Source organism: Meleagris gallopavo, chromosome 4 (assembly GCF_905368555.1).
Source record: "Meleagris gallopavo chromosome 4, MGAL_WU_HG_1.1, whole genome shotgun sequence".
Lineage (NCBI taxonomy): Eukaryota > Metazoa > Chordata > Aves > Galliformes > Phasianidae > Meleagris > Meleagris gallopavo.
Genome location: NC_139407.1, coordinates 27,872,399 through 27,887,558, shown reverse-complemented (window position 1 = coordinate 27,887,558; position 15,160 = coordinate 27,872,399). Strand labels below are relative to the sequence as shown.

Genomic DNA, 15,160 nt, shown 5'->3' with positions numbered 1-15,160 from the left:
TCCTTGCTGCTTTCCAGAGCCTCATCTTTCAAGATGCAGCCCCTGGTAAAGTGGCTCATGAAAGTTTGATGAATAGCATTTTGTTTAACACCGGCAACAGAGCAACAGCCCCGTTGAGCTTCAGTGCTCAAGCAAAATGTCATGATCCAAGAGGATCAGGGCCCTTGGCTGCAGGAGGTGGACTCACAGGTAGCAGCAGGTCTACAACCTTCAGTACAGGATACCTCACCCCACTGGTCACCAGAACATCACATTGCCGCAGTGATGAATGCCGTGCATCCTGCCATGCATGCCTGCTGTGCTATAAGGCTGCCTGAGACAAGCTTGCAAATACAGACAGTTCCTAAGCATTTTCCATTAGCACACCTAAACCTTCATTCTCTTCCCTCTTAGAATTGCTTAGCATGTACACACAGTGAAAAATGTCAGTGTACCATTCTTTATCATTTTACTTCAGTATTTTATATGTTTTCCTGCTTTTGTTTCCCTGCTCCCTTCCTATAAAAGAATATTCTCAAGAAACTGTGAATGTGTAACTGAAAATATACACAATCCACATAGAGACAGTACTGCAGACTCACATGACATGACTGAGTGGTTTAATATTTTAGCATAGCTAACAAATAGTACTAGAGCATAAGATGCAGTAATTACCTTTTCTTGTTCTTCAGGTGCTGAAAATCCATACGCTATTTTTGCGGAGTACTGAATTCAGCATTTCTGGAAACAAAGAGAAAAAATAATTAAAAAAACATTTATACTTGCCCCTGAGGACTTATTAGGCACTCACAAACTTTCTGCTGTACAGAAATTTATAAACTTCTCTGCAGTAGAGGATGAACAAATGTTTTTGGACATTAGATTTGCTTTTTAAAAGCTGTGTACATTTTTTTAATCTCTATGCAGCATATCTCTGAATATGAAAACAATAATAGCATGCAACTACCAAAGGCTACCCCCTTGCCAATCAACTAAAAAAAAAAAAGAGATATACAGGTAGCAAGGAAATACACATGCACGTACATGAGTATTTCTTTGCTATAACAGACTCCAGTGTGATTTTGATAAACTACTGTTATGCTTGAGGATTTACCATATATTTTAGATGGTTTAGATAGCTGTTGCACTTGAAATATCTGGTTCGAAAAGAACATAAATCGTAACTGTAAGGATCATTGTTCTTTAGAAGTTACACGATAAACTTCATCCCTTTATGTTTTCAGTATTTTCTTCTAAATGTAGTGCTTCACACTAAATGTAACATTCATCGATAAAAGCATTAAATGTGTGGATCTAGGTCAGCCTCCTTTAAGCGCTTGGTTTAATGCAACTATTTACACATTAAACACTGCTCCTTCATAGCTGGGGTTGCCACATGTGAAACTTCGGTTGTTATCAGTTTTGCCAGAGTCAAGCTGGATGGCACAGGACCCTGGGACATTCCGTTTAAGTAATTAAAACATAAAAAAATCCATTGAAGTGAAACAGCAATGACTTCTCCTGTGCTGTTTGTTTCCAAGAAAAGTTATATAATTTGGAAGAAGTATATTAAAATGGCAAGAAGGCCAACAATTGCAGAGCCCATATACAAAAGGATCTAGTATTGAGTCCAGTTGTTCCCAAGGACTCATGAATAGCAGCTAGTGCCTGAGACTTTCCTTACTGAGACAGCTCCTTCCCTGCTCCTTCTCTTGCTATTGTCCCTACACCACAGCCAGGCCAGCCCATAGCCTAAGAACTTCGTAGACCAAAAAAACAGCCCAAGGGCTCTGGTTTTAACACAGTTGATCCAGAATGGTCCTGCTTTAATCTTCAATGCCCCAAAGAGAATTTCTTTTCACCCCAGTACTACATATTCTTCGAGAGATAGTCCTGCAGGAGTAGGAAAGCGAAGAAGCTCACACTGCTGAGGCACCGTCCCCAGTGCATAATTAATCTCATTTACGTACTAAAGGAGCAATCACTTGCATTCAGTAACCTTGGAATTCAGACAAGTAAATTAAAACTTAAAACAAGGCCTGAGAGTCCAGCACACATGCCACTTTCTGAGTGATTTCTCTATAATAGGCACAAATGGATAGAAAGAAAGAGACCTTTTTCCAGGTCCATCTGTCAGCAAAACTGCCTCTGTAAGCAATAAGCAGGTTTTGTGCCATCTAAGAAATTTACAGACAAACTCAGGGTAGGACTGGCTATTATTTCTCATTGTACAAATGAAAAACTCCCCAGATGTTAGCTGTTTGCAGCCTTGAATTTTGATCAAATATATACAGTTACAGTAAAAAAAAAAAACACAACAGTTTCACAAGTGTAGAGCAACACTGGCAACACTGTGTGAGGGTGTTCATATGCTTTACTTCTAGGAAAAATGCCATTTGTTTGGACTATTCTGCTTATATTTTATATCAAGAACTCCACCTGACTCCAAGAAGCTTTTGGAAAATAACTGAATTGATGGCAGCAGTATGGAGCAGAAATGGTGGTTTCCCTAGGCTGACAAAGTTAATGTTTGTTACCCATTACCTTGCAACAGCTTTTTAAATGAAATTAAGATGAGATCTTTGTTTCATTTATGAGACCCTGGATTTAAATTCTGCTTGAAGCATAAAGGGCTAGAGATAGCACAACTTACAGTGGTTTATAGCTCTACTGTGCCATTTTAAGGATGCAGTACATGCTCTCCTCCCAGCTTACCATTATTTTATCATAATGTGAGCGTACTGGCTGGTAAATCTTTCTTGGTTTCCCTCCCCAAATGCCAAATGTATAACCTTGAGTTGGCCTCTGCCATATGCTATTTTTATGCAGATTTCAAATGTAATTTGGGGAATTCTTGCTCTTATTTTAATCACAGAAGGGAACAATATATGGATTCCAGCACAGCAAAGATTTTGCAAAATACTTGCTAGAGAGACAGCACTGACTAGCAGTAGGTGCACAGTAGGAACTGTAGGAATTTAGAGTTAGCTGACGCCCTAAAACATAGCATAAACGTATTAAGGGAGATGTTGTTTTATACATGACTCCTGTTAAAGCTCACAATCTCACAGCACCTGCCCCCTACACAACAGAAGATCGCTTTAGTTTTCTTCCACTGCTCTTCACACCATTTTGCTAACCCGATTCACCCTGAAACCACCAGCACCGAGTGACGCATCCGCCTGCACAGGCCATGGGCGTGCTGCTCTGCCTCACTAGATGCCAAAAGAAGGGCAATTAATCTGCAAGCCAGCGCGCTGCTCAACCTCCGTGCCAAAACAGAAGCTTCTATTAGGGAGAGCAACGATAAACACTGTCTGTTCAGCTACAGCAACGGCTGGGAAAAGAATCCATCGAGATGGGATGGCTCACCCTTGAGCTGCCGTATTGCTGCAAAGCCAAATGCTCAGGCAGCCATTAACTCTAATGGCACAGGAACCTGCAGAAAGCCACACCAAGGCTTAGACATCTGCCAGGAGACTGGGGAAGTAGTACCAAGCACCTCATTTCTGCCTCATTTCAAGTGCAAGAGCAAGCAACCAGCATGGTGCTTTGGGAGATAGAAATCCCATGCGGAGCAGCACTGCATCAGTCCCAGGCACCAACATCTTGCATCAGTCCTATGAAACGAAATCAGCAACTTTCACCTATAGTGGCTTAATTAACATGCAACCTACAGATCCTTCTAAATCCTGCACACTGCCATCCTCCATTACCAGCCTTTTTAGATGAAAGTGATTAAAACTAACAATTATAATTTGTGTTAGAGAAGCCCCTAGAGGCAGTAGGTAGGCTCAGACTCCATTGTTCGTAGAACACAGCGCAAAGAAACCTCCCTCCTGAAGAGCTCATCCTCTGAGAAGACAAGGCAATCAAGGAACAGTAGAAAGAAAAAGCAGTTGTTCAAGGTCAAACGGCCACTGGAGGAGCTGGAACAAAACCATCCCCCCAGCTGTTCAGCCACAGCCCTGTTCATGCTGACTCTCCAGTACTAAGTCAACCAACTAATACACTTTATTTGTCAAGCGTCAAGAGCAGACCAAGTGATTCATAGCGTTCTGTGTTGGAAAAGCTAACCATGACAGCAAAAAAAAAAAAAAGAAAGAAAAAAAAGAAAAAAAAAAGAAATCTAAGTGGATTTCACAAATGTAAGATAGTCAAAAGAGCTCCTTGCTTAGCTAAAATGCTAAGTCTATACAAAAGAACACCTTCTGTCTCCCAGGCTCTTTTCCCCCTGCAATATCCTCCTGGGCCTAAGCAGAGATCAGCTGCAAAAAAACAGCCCATACAGACTACCCCATGCCTTTTTCTTTGTATATGCTGTATCTGAAAACATGCTTTTTAGAACAAGAGAGAGGTGTATCCAGCCCTTGGATGACAATGCACCTACACATTGAATCATGAAAAGAGGAATTGTCTATACATCCCTAGAACATGACAATCCTACAACGCAACCAGATAAAAATTCACCATGTGACAGAGGTGGACAAGTGCTTGCTTTGTGACAAACCAAAGCTGTCACCTACTAATATGAGTATGGGTACCATCTGATAGAGGACATCTCTGTGGTTTTCAACACACGGTTTTGACAGGCACACTTCAGAGATGTACAAAATATAGTCCCACTGGATGCTACAGGCTTAGATCATCCTGACCTATCAGAGCAAGGGAGATGGAGCACCAACTTTTGTCCATCTCCCAGTATGCACTCCCTTCCACTTTCCAAATAAATGCTTCCCATACTTTTTGTGCACGTTACTGACAAATCGATCCTTCTTTATTCTTCCATCAATGCTTTCAACATATGATTGCTCAAGCAACCTTCCCCATCTTGCAATTTTTTAAGGAATGGTCAATCTCGATATGCATAATTATAATTGCAAATGGATCATTTTATCTTGTACTCTTCTGTTTTAATGGGATTATGCGCAGTCAAATCTCTAAGGTAACATTTAAAGTCAAAACCTACTATGTCATTCATATGTGTTTTAGATACTTAAAAATATTAATATGCAACCAGTGATATTATCAAAGGTTAAGATTTCTAACTACCTGAGCCAGTTATGACATCATAAATCTGAAATAGTTTCCACTGATCACTAGAAAAATCTTTCAAAGACAGTAAAACTGGAAGTCATCAGAACTTCTTGCCATACAATCACTCCGAAAGAGAGTGCTCTCGTTATGCTCTGTACTGTGAAAGTACAAAGTACTAGTGTGTAAAGTGAGAGAAGCTTTTAGTCTTTGCAAACAACTTCAGTGCATAAAATATTAAAAGCAATGCTAAACTAATCTTTGGCAAGAATTACAAGCAATTCAGTGCAACCCGTATTATGAATTCCTTTGGTTTATCATTTAAAAAACATTAGAGTCTACCATTATAGTTGTGTATCACAGTGCTGTACATTACATTAACCTCTATAATTTTCTAGCATGGTATATTGCAGTAACACAAATTAGACTATCTGGCAAAAAGGCTTAAAAAGATGCAATATTTAAAATGAGCAGACAGGAAAGCTCTTCGCTCCTTCCTGCCAAAGACAGCAAGAGAGAGTCCAGTCCTCCTTTCCTCAAAGCAAATGGTAAAATCCCATTAATTTCCACTGGAACTGACAGATCCAAGGCATCTGGGAAAGGATTCAGCCTAAATACATCACAGACATAACAGATGAATGATTTGGGGTAGAGAGGTTGCCTACTCTCATTTTAACACTTCTGTGTAACAGGAACAAAGCAGGTCATTTCTACATGCTTGAAAATGCTTTGTGGGCTTTCAGTAGGATTTTCCCTTCTGCAATTTTTGCTTCCTATCCCCATCTTCTTATTGTTCACATGCCTAATAGCTTTCAAATCTGAGTGCAGAAGGTAAAGCCCTACCCTTAATACCGTTGCAGAGCCCATATAGATGAAATTTTGTCCTGCGATAACTAATAGGAAAATATTTACATTTCACATGCTCTGGAACAATCACATCCCTTCCGCTAAGAAAACAAACTGCAGCTAAATTATGCATTTTCTGTAAGTCTTCATAGCAAGACAACTATTTCAGGTAAGACAAACAATCACAATAAAACACTCATTGTGTTCATAAATTACTGTAACTTCCAAGATTAAATTTGTTCACTCACAAATATATCTAGCAACTGAAAGATGAATTTGATTTTGTAACAGTTTCCTGAAGATTTCTTTTTCTCTGTGGGACAAGAAAGAGATAAAAAAAAAAAAAAAAAAAAGAGATTAAAAAAAAAAGAAGAGAAACAGGACATTGCCTACTGTTGGGACAACAGCTCTCACCCATGGCATGCTGGATTTGTGCTTCTGCTCTGCATTGTGCAAAACACATACTTCAGCTTCATGTTCTCCCCCCTACGAGGCCACTGGGACATTGCTCTCCTTCCAGTATAACTACCTGGCCACCTTCCCCCATTTTCCACTTCTAACCTATCAAACAGAACCAGAGAAAACTCCATCCAAACCCATATGCTTCTGTAAAATATATTGAGCTTGTGGATAAAAAGGTCAGCTTCATTTTGTCTCAACTGGCTCCAGCTCCCAGTTGTGGGGGCTGCAGGGACGGATGGCTGCTGGGTTAAGCAAGAGTTTTGTGTGTGCCTTTAGAGCAGAAAGCAGTCATTCTTTCATGCTGGCTTCCCAGGGATTTTTCCAAGCAATATACTGGTCTCAAATGATTTTAGAAGCAAGCAACCAGGCTATTAGAAGATCCAGTAGGTTCTCTGCAACAGTAATTCATTTAATCTGAGAGGAGGAGGGAGCCTGGGATCCTGTCAACAATAAGCCTGGGTATACATGCCACAGCTGGATTTCTTCAAGTTTGGGCTATTACACTGGCACACCATTGGCCAAAGTCTTCCGTTTCTTGTAAATTCCAAGCAAAAACCTTAGGAGATAAACCCGATTAATCCTAATTAAAATGAGAATCAAGGAAATGACACAGTCTGTTGAATCTACTTGATGAATCAAAAGCCTTCCTCATTTCTATGTTAATTGTCTTTTTACAAATGTGCAATACTTTCATGTGCACAGAATAATGTTTTCATATTTTTCTTCACTTGGAGCATCACTGGCCAGACGTTAGAAAGCACTCATAGAGCCCTTCTGCTCAGGCAATACAGAAGTACCTAAATCGATGTTGAATGGTTCTCAGACTTCTCTTGGGACAGCCCAGACCCTGCACCCAGGGCAGAACAGAACCATCACACTCCCAGCCCCAGAAACAAAGCAGAGATCTGCTAGAAAGAAGACAAGCAGTAACCAGCGGTTTATTGAGGTCAATCTGTCAATGCAATATATGAGTGTGAGTCTGGAAAGATGATGTGCAGCCAGCCTATACCCAGAACATCTCATGTGCAAGGTGTCCCATCATCACCTGGGAGGAAATATGGAATGAATTCAATTGAACCAAGATAAACCAACTACAGCTCTCCTTTCTCTTTGCACAAGACTTGTAACACTAAGGTGAAATATTATTGCTTGATTTTTTATAAAAAGGCTACTTTCACATAACACACACATTTGGAAAAACAATCAACATGCAAAGACATTCTTGAAATGAAGAAATACAGAACAAATCTCTTCGAAGACAGCTCACCTTAGGATATGAATGATTTACAGAGGAATGGAAGCTACGTAATGCTAACATCAGCAAATTAAGGGGTGGGATGCATTTGCCACATCCAATTTGTATTCAGTCGAAACTGAACACTGTCTTAAGTTGGGGGAAGGCAAAACTAACCTAAGAAAAGTGGTAAGGGAAACTGGATGAAATCCAGAATCTGGTGCCTTACTTGCTTAGACAACATTTATTATGGTTAAGTTTTATTATACAGTAGTAAAAAATTACAAGGCAACATCCTGTGCTATTTCCCACTGGGATAAATGATACAGATGTACTATTAAATCTCAAAACCAGCACCGGTCTGCCAGGCTACATTCCATTTGTGTCTTTATAATGTGTCAATAGGCTGACATTTATGCCTTCTGATGGTAAAGCTATTTATATTATAGACATTTAAATGTGCCATAAAATGCTTAGCACTACACAAGCCTAGAACCCTTCCAATCCTTACCAAAACAACACATACAAAGCAAAAATCCTACCAGACACCAGTATCCAAACTTAGGAGATATTAGCTCTATCTTTTCCATGCCAAGTCAAAATTCTGAGGGTTTCTTTAAACAACCATATAAAAGAGAGTTAAAACAATCTTTCTGCTGTGCAAACGTTCAAGTCATATTTAGATTTAATTTTGTTTTATAGATTTTTGTCCTTTTCTAAAGCAGCATTCTTCAAAATCCAAATCATAGGCTTTGTGATCTGTGAGGGTGACAGGAGATGCTGAACACCTAAGCAAAACCGCAGACCAGCAGGCAACCCTATCCTAACCCTTGTAACCTACAAAAGAAGCTGCAAGTCACCTATCCAAGCTCTATACTGCTGTTATCCACAGCAGGGGAGTCCCCCACTAAAGTCCATCAATGCCTGCAGCCCAAAGACATCCTGAGCTTTGCAATATACTGATAAATGGATGGTCCTACAGGGATCCCATTGAACCTCATAGAGAGCAGACAGTTACTACTGGCCACAGGCTAGACATAAACTAAGACACAATGTCAGCATCAACACTGGCACCAAAGATTTGGAGGGAATCAAGTCTCACAATGCCTGGTTAAAGTGAGATTTCTCTTGGTATCCACCAGTGCCTTTGATAAAGCCAACCTTGTGAGAAATCTCGACAAAACACCCACAGTTTCTGTTAGAAAACGGCCCGCTTATGAGAAATGCCAAGATAAAAACATGCTGACTAGCATACTATAATCTCTTCAGCTCCATCAATGGTCTCTCCATAACACTAACACTAAATTTCATTAACTGGAAACAAAGTGAACGGCTCTTAGAAATACAGGTCAGAAAACCAGACTCAGCAACAGAGAAATTCATTTTCAGAGCTAGGTGGTAGAATTAAGAAGTCCACCCACGGCCAGTAGACTCGGATCACTGGAAGTAAGGCATGGGGGTGTATAAACACCAACGTATAAAGGTTTGGGTCAGAAAACAAAGCAGCCGACCTCTCCATGCCCCAAAGCTGCTGTTGAGACATTTCTTGCACGTATCAAGTTCCTTAAGACTGTGAAAGATAAGCAGACAAAAACAGAGGAGGAATTGGGAAATATGCAGTCCGGGAGAACATGCTGGAAGGAGGGCTGCACGCTCTAGTTGGTATCCCCCAAGAAACTGGTATGCAAGGATAAGGAGAAGTTACAAACATGCCAGCTCAATAGCTAACTGCAGGGATCACGTCTTGAAATGATTAGGGTTGAAGTAATGGCCACTGATACTTCAGGGGCTAATTAAAAAAAAAAAAAAAACCTTCATAAGAAAATTACCATAAAAAACAAGTTCTGCATATTTTTCTTCTCCACAAACAGCTTCAAAGCCGAATGCATTAGAAATGCAACTGCATCAGGCATAGCACCAGGCATAGCCCATGCTCAAGCTCCAAGCAGGAAAAAGCCAGGCAGAGCCACTTCATTACAGTGCTTACAATCAAAATGAGACAGAAAGTGGCTGCTTCTCCACTCTGACAAGTTTTTAATTGCACCTAGAAATTACCTTCTACTTTAAATTTCATTCTGAAATAGTGCCTAATAGAGGCTGCTCAAGATGAGTTTTCCACACTTCTAAATAATTATTATTAATATGACACTAACATACCTCACCAGAATTTTAAGCCACCTAAAGCATCTTTTAAAGATCTATTTATCATTAAACTTCACATCCAATGTGAATAAATGCAAAATTATCTTGACCTTTTAATTCCAAGTGGTTCACCCATCACAGTTCCTTCTTCATAAGAAGACCCATCACCTTTTCTATTTTGGTGACATTGGTAAACATCTTCTGAAGTGCAAAGGAAGACCTTCCCACAGCAGTGTGATTAACTCACACACACGCAGGACCTTAGATGATATTAATATCCAACACAAGATTAAAGGTTATTAACTGACTGCATTGTCTAAAGGCAATGTGGTCTAATCTACAAGTCCCAGGGTGACCAGATTTCCAAGAGCATCTTCCATGACCTTTAAATGAGCTTTTACAAGTGTATTTTATGAGCTTTGCAACCTGTCAAGGAAAATACTGAATGCAGCCCTGCCACCCAAAGTAGTACCACTTTGGTGGCAACAGCAAATCACAGGCTTTGGGAATCCTGTGCTGTGATGGAAGTGAGAGCTTATAAAGTAGAGAAGCTATTAAAAGATGCACTCTGGCTTTTCTGTCATCACTGTTTATACTGACAATAGGAGAGGAGATGTGAATAATATCCATCCACATGAGTCACATGGGCTGTAACTCTTCATCCCAAAGAGTGACAATCTTCATCTTAACTAATGGAGACTTTTCTGCAAATACTCTCTAAATTCAATCATCCAAACATCCACCACTCCAATCAAGAGAGAAGTCTTCTAGCTAACAATGAAGATTTAAAAAAAAAAAAAAAAGTTTCCTTCTTCCCCTGAAGTAGAAGGTAACCTAAAAGGAGAGGCTCCAAGGAAACTGCACAGTCATGCCCTGACTTTCTCAAATTTTCTTTCCATTTTCTAAGGCACAAGGCATCCCAGAAGTCTTAAAGCTCTGTAAATGTAGCTAATTTGGACACTAATGGGATTCAACAAGAGACACAGCATGAAGAAACCCTTTTAGGAAAATTCCAGAAGCAGCTCCCCAGCTAGCGTGCAATAGGGATGTTCAATACCTGTTTTTCTGTAAAGTGAAATACATGCTATATATGAATAAGAGACATATAAAGAGATCTCTGGCTACAGCTATTTTGGAACTGATTTCAACTGTTTTTGGTTTATTATATCAGACAACATGATGTCATCAGAAGCCTTTCAATGTCTTTTAAGACCTTTTCCAGTTATTCTTAAATTATTAGGTGAGAATATGTGTGTGCGTGTGGTATTCCTTCATTTCTGCAACCAAGTGATAAACTGCAGTGCCACAAGATAAATTGCATTCAGTTTACAAATTTGACCTCCTCACTTGAACTCTGCTTGCTAATCCATTTCAGCTGGGACTATTCCTAATATGCCATACTTCCCAACAGCTTTCAAACAGCTGTAGGGGCTTTTTTGTGTATGTGTGTTATGTTTTAAAATGGATTTTGCATTAAAAATACTTTTTCTTTGCACCAGAAAGTGGAACAGATTAAAAACAGAAAGACAATCCACCTAGCTCTGGTGGTCTAACATCGCTCCAGCTTCCAGCCACACAGGACACCAGCCCACTTCACCAACGCCATCGGGGTCTCCACTTTCCATGGTTTTCATTAAGCACTTCTCTAGCATGCAGAGCCTGTGGTTCACAAGATGTCACACCTTCCATCTGTAAACAGGGTGATTTATAGTGGAGCTATTTGAACAGCTGCCCTGGCTCCTAGGAGCACTGGGATCGAGTATCAGACACATCTCGAGCCAAAAGGGAGCAAGTACTGCTGGAGGTGCTCCATGTTTCCGATGGGGGCACTCACACCTTGAAGAGGGTTCCTAACAATATCTGCCACACAGCTGCAATCCCATTCAAGTCCTGCTCGGCAACCAACAATCTCTCTGCAAGCGTTTTCAGGAAGGTTTGGAGCCCCACACTCAGTTTTCACATGCATCACCCTTACCACCTGGGTGAGGCATCAATGGCTCTGTCACACAAAGAGTGCTGTTGTTACCTGTGCTACTTCTGGCACACCATTTCTATCACCCTCCCTTCTCAAGAAAATCACTGCAATTTCTGAAATTAAGAACAAACACGCAGGCTCTTGCATTGTGATATTAAAAGGGTAACCAAGAACCAAATCAATTTACTTTTCCACTTCAAAGCAGATAACCTGCATTTTAATTGTCATTGGTACCCACGAGGTAGCACATAACCAGCTCTCACTAACAGATTTTCTCTGTGTATTTGAGAAGGTCACTGATCTTCAACAACTTTTTTTTTTTTTTTAAACTAAATTTTCTCGCTTGGTTTTACACTACATTTTTTTAAAAGGTAAACTATAAAGTTTTGTTTGCAGTTAGCCAGCATAAGCAAATCATCTCTCAAATACTCACTACAATTTTTCACTGAAAGGACAAGAATAAGTGTTATAATAACTTGCTTAAATATCCGTGACAGAAGAGTCCTTCTGCTGCAAAGCTACTGCTTGCAGTTGACACACCTGAGCAAATAGCAAAAATGTCCCTTTCTCAGCTGCTTCTTGCATCTCAGGCAAGATGGATGCTTCTTTTCTTTCATTTAGTTTATGAGTACATTTACTGTCCATCAGTCCTGACAGCATCCGACTGCACAATTTAAGCATGAGCTTAACTCTTTGTATGCTCTAAAATGCCAGCATTCACCAGCATATGCTGCCATAACATCCTTTATTAACAACATAAAACTTAAAATTGTGTTACTGCTGCAACAAGTGAAATGAGCTGGCCCCTTCTCAGCTTCCAACAACTGAGGAGTATCATCAGCAACTACAAAAATAGCATAGATTTAAATTAAGGATATACTGAATGGCTCTGCTTTACTGGAGCTTGACTGCATTTTTCCAAAAGCAGCTCAAGTGCATCAGATATATAAACATAACTGGCTTGAATAATTAGATCTACATTTGTTATGAACTGCAATCAAATATTCATTTCTTTTTGCAATGTCATCAGTAGTCCGATACAAGCAAAAGCAAATTAAGATGCAAGGAAGTATTTCAGGTAAGCATACACATTTTTAAAGGAGCTAAATTACTTGGTCATTTATATTAGAGAGACATACTGCATGAGGTGGTGGTGAGAAAAACCTATTCTAGCAACTTGCAAAGACACTGGTTTCAGGGAAAACAGCTTTTGTGTGGTGGTCCATGATAATGAATGCATCAACACACAAGGTGACATTTCTGTACCCACAGTAAACCCACATTACAGATGCTTTCGACTTCTAGAAAACTGCACTCATTTGGAGTCGATAGTTAGGTTTGGCTGTCTTCTAGGCATGTTGGTTTTGGCAGACGTGTTTTTTTTTTTTCCTCAAGTCACATAAATGAATAATCCCTGCTGATTTTTATTTTTATTTTTTTCTTTAAAAAGGACTTTAAAAAGCACATTTTTCTTAGGTGCTTTTTTGAGGAGGCTTTGCACAAACACGTCTCAATGGATACCACAATTTCACTCATAGCTGGCTTCTTTTTGAACATTAGAGTGAGACCATGGTCTCAAAATGACAAGCTCAGCTCAGGCTTCAGTTAATCTGGAAGCAGCAGCGCCCAGCTCAATTTTTCAAAGTGTTACTACTGACAGAGGCTAACCAAAGGGGGAGCAGAAGATTTTACTAATGGTTTGACCTGAGAAAAAGGAGGCAGATCTCCAGTAATGAGAACAAAAAAAGCTTTGAATCTCTCCTCTTTTTGCATGAACCAATACAGAGGTCATTTGGCCAAAAAGCATCAGCTGCTGAACATCACAGAGAAAGTTCTGACTATCCCAAACCCTGCTAGTGCTTCCTCATTAATATGAAGTAGTATAAGCATTGTTCTAAACATCTTATGATTGTAAGAATATTAGTCAAAAAAACATCAAATGAATGACAAAGGGGAACACACTCATTTAAGCAGCATGAAAAAAGCAGTGGTAGCCATTTAGCAGAATACTGAGAGGCAATATGTTTTCATACAGTATTGGATTTACCAGTAAAAACCCCACTTTGAAGAAATCTTTTCTATCTGATTATGGTCGGTTTGTTGTGGGTTCTTCCCCCCCTTCCCCCAACCATCTGTACACAGACAAAGGAAAATAATCAAAAGAAAAAGAAGTCACTGTGTCTCAGTAGTGCATGCTGCCATGGCTGGTGCTGCTGAGTGTGGCTCACATACACTGAAACAAAAGTCAGGCCCTTCATACAGGCAGAATCATTAGTTTTTTTACAATGAGGGTGGTGAGGCACTGGTACAGGTTGCCCAGAGAGGTGGTAGATGTCGCACCGCTGGAGACACACAAGGTCAGGCAAAACGCAGTTCTGAGCAACCTGATGTAGTTGTAGGTGACCCTGTTCATCACAGTGGAGTTAGACTAGACAGCCGTTAAGGGTTCCTTCCAACTCAAACAACTCTTTGATCACAATCAGTGAAAATTATGGTAAAACACTATTGACCCAAAAAGGATTAGCAAACTCAGTACTGCTTTCGATGCCAACCACTGATCCATGCAGGACAGCTCAGGGGGCCATGCCAGCTGAAGCACAACTCTCCTTAAAAGGCAGCCCACAGACAAACCTGAGCAGCATCCAGCATCATGAGTAATGTCCACCATCCTCAAATTGCAATTCATGAGATACTTGCCAGCTGGGATCTCCCAGAATGCTTATCAGAGACGCTCACTTCTATTTCCATGTCAAGTAAGCACTGCATTAAATTCAAATCTGATAGGCATTGGTCTTAACCAGAATATCAGCAATCCCTCATGCCCAAACTGTATTTATCATCTTCAATTTCAACCTCTGTCAGGAGTTCTGCTGCCCTTGGTGCTACGCAAACCCTGAGCTCTAGGTGGTCCCAGATCAGAAATATGAGATACTGTTTGCAGAAGTCAAACCCTTGCTCAACACAACACAAGGACTTCTTTGTAACTCCTATCTTCACAACCTCTTCTCCTTCCACTTCAGACCATATTTCTATTATTCACATGGCATCAGCTGAGCAGGCAAAAAAAAACACAAAAAAGTTGGATCTGAAGTAGTAAATAAAATGTAGCATATAAGTGAAGTTGCCAGGAAGGTGTGTTTTTGCTGAGCAGTATCAAAGAAATAAATTATAAAGAAATGTAACTGCTGCCTATTAAGAGACAGATTTATACGATAGCTAAAGCTTTCATAGTTTATGAAACAATGTCTAATAAAATGGCACAGCTATGATTTAGTAAGGTGTTTAAATTCATCGTTACATATATTCTGTATTTCAGACTGGTCTTCACTCCCAAGTCATATATTGGCTTTGCCGGATATACACATTCTTTTTTGCATATGTAATGAGCTTATCAGCTTCCAGTAGAAAAGGCAATTGCAACACTATCTCCTCCTAAGGTTTGCACTTAAATATGCCAGATGACTCATTCACCGAACTAATATACACAT

The 15,160-nt window shown here is 40.0% G+C and overlaps 1 protein-coding gene across 7 annotated transcripts in view; it reads right to left on the bottom strand.

Moving 5' to 3' along the window:
* ADGRL3 (adhesion G protein-coupled receptor L3) overlaps window positions 1–15,160 on the bottom strand; it is a 490,337-nt gene that overhangs the window by 397,309 nt on the left and 77,868 nt on the right. For all 7 annotated transcript variants that reach the window (XM_085222627.1, XM_085222629.1, XM_085222628.1 and 4 more), the window contains exon 2: window positions 655–720. The gene's annotated coding sequence lies outside the window, so the exon portion shown is untranslated. The remainder of the gene's footprint in view (window positions 1–654; window positions 721–15,160) is intronic.